We start from the raw sequence: 7,335 nt of genomic DNA, 5'->3' as shown, positions 1-7,335 counted from the left end.
ATATATATATATATGTATATATATTGTGTTGAAAAGTCAAAGAAAGAAGCATACCACTTGCACACACTAGCCATTACTTTAAAAATACTCAAGTGAAGAAGATATTTGTTTCATGTATGTATACTTGTATGTATGTATGTAAAGTGTATGTATATGTAAGTTAGTATATAAGAGAGTTGTGTGCTCTTTCATTCATAACCTCTTATAAACTTTGAAAAACCTCTCCATACACCAAAAACCTCTCAACCAAGAACATCTACTGCATCTTCTAGAAGTTCTTCAACATCATCTTCATCTTCATCCTTGAAGCAAGAACACCAAGAACACCAAGAACACTAAGAACATCAAGAACACCAAGAACACCAAGAACATCAAGAACACCAAGAACACCAAGAACACCAAGAACACCAAGAACAACTCCAAACAACCTACAAATACCCTCCAAACATCCTACAAATACCTTCCAAACATCCTCCAAATACCCTCCTTAAACCTCCTCCAAACATCCTTTAAACCACCACAAAATCTCCACCTTGCTGTTTTTTCGACATCAGAATTTCGAAGTTAAGAAAAAAATCACCGAGCACAACTCGACAAGATAATAAGGGAGAGATTTTTACCACAAATTATTCAGAACCTTACCTACATCTAGGAAGTTTTATGGACGATTTTGACCAAGGGAAACCCCAGAGAGACGATATACAAAATCGGGTATCCAGATAGATTTCGGTTCACCAGATCAGAATCTTCAAGTTAGAAACAAAGCTAACTGGGTACAATACATCCAACAAACCCTGGAGAGATTTTTACCACAAATTATTCAGAACCTTACCTACATCTAGGAAGTTTTCTGGACGATTTTGACCAACGGAAACCCCAGAGAGACGATATACAAAATTGGGTATCCAGATAGATTTCGGTTCACCAGATCAGAATCTTCAAGTCAGAAACAAAGATAACTGGGTACAATACATCCAACAAACCCTGGAGAGATTTTTACCACAAATTATTCAGAACCTTACCTACATCTAGGAAGTTTCGTGGTCGATTTTGACCAAGGAAACTCCAGAGAGACGCCAGAGAAAATCGGGTATCCAGAGAAATATATCCAAAAATTAAGAAAACCTTCAAACCCTTATGTAAACAAATTGTTTTACATAAAATTTGAAACAAAAAGAATTTTGTGTTACTTATCATATTCCAGATTGAACTATTGAACAAATAGTGACAAAGTCTTTTAGGTTACCAGTCCAAACCTAAGCCTGTTCAGTCACTTTATTGGCGAACTTACTTGAAAGACCAGTCGCTTCATCCGTCCAGTTCTAAAACCGTTATATATATTTATACATATTATTTAACTTCTAACATTTATATACAGTCATTTATATTATTTACAGCTTAACGTTATTTAAATACAGTTATTTACTTTATTTATAGCTTTCAGTCATTTACTGTTTTCTAGTGGTGACTAATAATCCCATATTTATTTCCGCAACTATTATTGTTTATATTCCGCATTTTATATCTAATTAATATAAATATCTGTCACACAGTAACTGTATCCGAGCCGTTATTCGTGGTGATTAGATCTTATATTATAATTTCTAACAAGTATAAAAAGTAGTCTTCTACCAAGACCCGGCTGTTTTGAAGGTTTGAACCTCTGTAAAAATGAAGGTTTTTCCCCCGAATAACTATTATTATCAAAATACAGTCTACCTCATCGTTTATGTAATGTGTCACAAGATAAAAGTAATAAGGAAAATTGTATAATCCTTGAAATCATATTCATTTTTGTAGGATAAACACGGCGCGGTAAATCGCCGAACAGTACAACCGAGAACATCCCTAGATGAACACACCTCCTGTAGCTAGCAGCCAGGCGTAGGATGGTCAGTCCGTAGTGAGTAGTGTATGTACTAGTGTAGTGTATGTACTCCCTGATTCTCATCATAGCAAGTTCTCTAGTATAGTATATGTACTAGTATAGTGTATGTACTAGTGTAGTGTATGTACTCCCTGATTCTCATCATAGCAAGTTCTCTAGTATAGTATATAGTGTGTATGAGTAGGATCTCTTCATATAGTATGTAGTATATTTGTATAGACTCATGAATGAACTGACTCTTGTGTGATTCCTTGTACTAGGAATAGTAAATAGTATCTCCTAAACTATACCTATTATAGTTACTAGTAATGTATGTATATGAATGAGTGAAAGTATGCCTTTGCTACCCAAAGGTACTGAACTGACTGATAGAACTTTTATGCCTATATATGTATACATAATATATAACTAATAGTTAGACGACATTCGGACAAATAACCGATACCCTAAGGCCACATCCAAACAAGGAAAAGGAATTAAAGCGAGTTAGCAGTCCTAAGTCCTTTAAACATTACTTATATAACTATACATATATAGGCATGCATTTGACAATATAAAAGTTTAAAATAAGTTTTGTAAAACATTTGAAAAGTTTAATAATAAGACTTGATGACTTGATGTCAATTTATAAAACGATTTAAAAGCAGTTTGTTTGACATAAACAATTTAAAGTATAAGAAATCCCTTATTTGGAACATAGTTTGAAGTACATGAAAACCTTTGTTTGAAACATAGTTATAACAGAATTTGAAAGGAAAGGTGTAGTATAGAAAACAAGTTTGATAAAGAGTTTAACGTGTAAAAGCGTTCGAGAAATCATTTTGAAGTAGTTTGCTTGGTAAAACAGCTAAAAGTGTAGTAAATCCATAGTTTGATAGTTATTAATATAATAACTATCATGATTCAACTTGTATCCCCCCTTAAAAGCATTTAAAAACATTTAAAAGGTTAATTAAGGGGTATGAACTCACCTGAAGTGGGTGATGCGAATATAGGATCGGTAAAGGATGCTAAGTGTCAAGGGAAGACTTGAGCACACATGGATCCTAGTTAACATATAATGACACATATATGCTTACAATTAGTGTTTAAAACAACTAATTATGTAATGGAACAATCTTAGGGCTAGGAAACACTTTTACTGAAGTGTTAAACACATAGGGTTGCATATAAGGGGGTGTAGGGCCTCTCATTGAAATTTATGGACCATATGGTAATAACCACATGAGTTTACGGCCCAGGGGTAATTTCCCCACGAGTTTACGGCCGTAAACTCATGGTATTAAGTACCAAGTTGTGTTTCAAGGTCTTACAAGTCAACATGAAGTGTTCTATGATCAAGTCTAAGCCTTTGGAAGGAATGGTGGCACCATTGCAACTCTAACTAGAGTTTACGGCCTAAGGACCATTTCTCCATGAGTTTACGACCGTAAACTCATGGTATTATGTACCAAATCAAATTTTAAGGTCCTTGGTGTTGGATTAATGTCTAAGTCCATAACTATATTTGGTAAGACTTGACCCGACCCGACATGGTCCATTTGGGTTGCATGGCATCGGGACAATTGGATAGACAAGATGAGGAAAAAGGATACTAGTGATTTATATGAATATATTATAAGTTCTAATATATTAATATATAATCATATTATTTAATTAGTATTGATCAAGAATTAATTTATAATTAATTAAGTGATCAAAAGGAACTAATTAAATATGGACTCTAAGATATATGTGTGTGATGGGCCAAGTTCATTTAGGTTGGGCTAAGCTTTCGTGGATAGTCCATGGAGTGTTTAACCCATGGATCATATGAAATGAAAGGTCATGGGTATTAGGGTTTAACCCTAATCTCCACACTATATAAAGATGTCCTTGGTTGGTGAAATATGCACTAGTGTGTGTACACAAAAGGGCAAGGCCGATTTCACTAGAGAGAACCAAAGTATCCTTATTCTCAAGGTTATTCCAAGTGTTCATGGTGTTGTGTGAACCATTTGAGGTGTCACACTTGGGGCACTTGGCACTCAAGCTTCATGAAGACAAGTTACATCAAAAAAAGGTATGTATTCTATCTATTTTATTACCCAAGTATATGATATTTGTATGCTAGTATAGGGTAATATCTTGGAAACTTCATATTTGCATGTATAATAGAGAAAACATAGATCCAAGGTATTTAGGGTTGTATGTGCACCATAGGATGTTGTAGTATACTAAAACCCAACAGTGGTATCAGAGCCATGGGTTGTTTTCTATTATATTTGATGCAAATGTATTCTTTTTCAAAGTTGAAAAAAAAGGAAAAAAAAACATGAAGTTTGTCAAATTTTAAGATAATTACTTGATTTTATGAAAAACTAATTATTTGTAAAATCTTAGTCACTTTACTACAAGAGTTGAATTAGGTCAATTTATTAAAAGATATAATGATGTGATTATTTTATTTGTTTTAAAAGTTTGATCTAAATGTTTTTATGGAGTTACAAATTTTGTCATAAAATTTTGGAGCTCAAAAGTTTTTTTTAAAAGTTATGATCTTAAGAGTATTAAAACCTCCATAAGTTATGGATATGAAAAGGTTTTAAAAAAAATTGATTCAAAGTTTTTATGGAGTTACAAAATTTGGTGTTAATGTTTTAAAGAATTTCGTAACTTATTCTTAAGTTATGGAACATGAAAAGTTTCATCATAAAACAAGCATTTAACTCCATAAGTTATGGATTACCAAAAGTTCTATGCTTCCTTGATTTATGAGTTAGTTTAGATTAATGGAAAAAAAATTGTGTTTTAGTTGTTTTCAATCCTAATTAATCTAAAAGTTGTTCATAAAATGTGTTTTTTTGTAACTTGTCCTCAAGTTATATGAAAAGTCACATTTATGAATCTTAAAAATTCATAAATATGCCTTAGGTTACAAAAAAAATGAAGAGTCTTTTCTTATAAATAGTTTTTATGGCTCCATAACTTGTCCTCAAGTTATGGATGTCCAAGAGTCTCTTCATTAAAGGTTTTAAAGCTTTACTTAAACCTCATAAGTTATGAAAATCCAAGAGTTTTGAATAGTTTCAAAACTTGCCCTCAAGTTTTGGAATTTGAAAAGTTATCTCTAATGAATACTTTTATTCCAAGTTAAGCCCTTAGAATTTTTAAAAGTTAAAATTCAACCCTTATACTTTATAATATTATAAGTTAATAATATATATATATATATATATATATATATATATATATATATATATATATATATATATATATATATATATATGTATAAGAGCAAGTCAGTCTTACCATTAGTAGGCCTCATTCACGAAGCCGGTCTATAAGGGGGTATAAGGTTGTTGCCTATAAAATGGCAGCTTAATGGGTGTCCACTCTCACCCACCGCTTCCTTGACTGGTGGAGGGTCGTTAGCCGAACAGGTAGGACAAGGACTATAATTCTCCCTTCATTAAAAGTATTAATGATAAATACTAAGAAACTAAACACTTATAAATTCCCAATCTTAGTTACTTAGGAAAATGTGAATAAGGTGCTAATCCATGAAATTACACTTTGCACTTTGCTTAAACTGTTAGTGGAGCATGTGTGGTTAACCGGCACACTAACCTGGATTTAACAAGGTAGGCAAAGGGTAACTTAATATTTATCATAGTATCGGTAGAGCTCGTGTGGTAAACCGGCACATCGATTGAGGGGTAAATATTAAGGGTACCAAGTATATTTGCATGGTTACTTCACACCTTGTTTTGTGATCCTCGGCATCCCAGTCACAAAACCTGAAGGGCACACTCGAGATTGAAACATGCCATTGAAAAGTTCAATGAATCTCAAAAGATCTAGGAGTTTCAAATCCAATTAAAACTTAATTATATTTCATTTTTCATGGTGGAAATTGGGAAATCGTCATTTACCTACCTTCAACTATTTTATACCTCGGATTACGTCATCCCTCTTCCAGTTATAAATAGGTTGTTGGATCATAGCCTTAATATTTCATGTTGGGTGTTATATTTAGGACTTTAAATCAACTATCTTGAATATCTCCTAAAAGATGTCTAGCTTAGACATCTATGATCTTCCCAAATCTCTTGGAACTTTACTTCCTCCACCTCCTCCAATTATTCTCCCTAACCCACAAGTTTAAAGGTAACTCAATCCCTATTGTCAAGCAAGGTCTATGTGTGATCGCATGTTGGAGATGAAGTCACATATTGACAAGCCGGGAGAGTTTGGTGTCAAAGTCTTAAGAAGGTTGGATGTTCAATCACTTTCTAAGTCACTTAGTGAGTTCCTTTGGGACTACTATGAAACAGACTATGACATGACCCTTAATGATCTTATCTATTTTCTTGGTCAGCAATGATTTGAGGACTAGTAAAGCAAATTGATTAGGAGATCAACTTCCCAATGGACATTGACGATGGTAACATTGGATATCTAGAAAAGCCTTCTCATCCCAAAGAAAGGGTTTGGCCATAGTCAACTAGGTTGACCAAATGGTAAAGAGAAAGGCTAAGTCTGCGATAGTCCCATGTACCATTCCCAGTGAGTCCATATGTTTCTCTTGCTAAAGGAAGGGGCATTGATTGCGAAGCTGCCTATTTTCCTGAAAGATCATAAGGTTGATCAAGTCAAGAAGTTTGACTCTGCTTCAGGTAAAGTTCACTATCTAACTCTGTTAAGTTTCTATTCTGAGATTCTTATTACATGATGTGACTTGGTCACATGTTGATGTTTTAAGAATCAAAGAAAAGTGAAGAAACTTAAAGGAAGTATATGCTGATTCTGATCGCGAAGATGGTTTTCGATCGCATGGTTCGGTGATCAGAATTTTGAGCTGTTGCTTAGGAGTTATGATATATTGCTTAGGAATAGATAACAAGAAGTTTTTCATATGCATTTGCATTGTAAGGATAAGTTTTTCCGGAAGTTTTAAAATAAAAAAAAAACAGTTTTGATTTATTTATTTTAAGTATCCTTACAAATGGCATTTGTGAAAAATTGTTGTTTCATGTTTCCATTGATAGCAATATTGGAAAATGGATTTGATTCTTTCATTTGTGGTAGTGTCTAAATTTACCAAATAAGGAAAGTTTCTCATCACCCAAGTTTCAATTGGACCGAAACTTGAAATCATGCAAGTTGTATAGTATGATGAATGAGAACTTTCAGCTTTCGAAAATTAAGACTAATTTCTTGTTCACATGTATATGTGAGTCAAGTAAATGACTAAAGGGATCGAGTACACATTCTTGTGCACTGGTCAAGTCCACCACAAAGATCGATAAGACTATTCGTCATGATTTACTAAAGTTTAGTAAATATGGTTATACTTACAGGCTTAAGTGTAATTCTGAAGCATTGGAAAAGTATCGATGTATGGCAGAACGAATGAGAAGAATCAAATTAGGCAAAAAGATCAAAGTTTCTCAAATCTGAAAAGA

Source organism: Lactuca virosa, chromosome 4, assembly GCF_052849685.1.
Source record: "Lactuca virosa cultivar CGN04683 chromosome 4, Lactuca_virosa_CGN04683_v6, whole genome shotgun sequence".
Classification (NCBI taxonomy): domain Eukaryota; kingdom Viridiplantae; phylum Streptophyta; class Magnoliopsida; order Asterales; family Asteraceae; genus Lactuca; species Lactuca virosa.
This window is presented reverse-complemented; position numbering follows the sequence as displayed.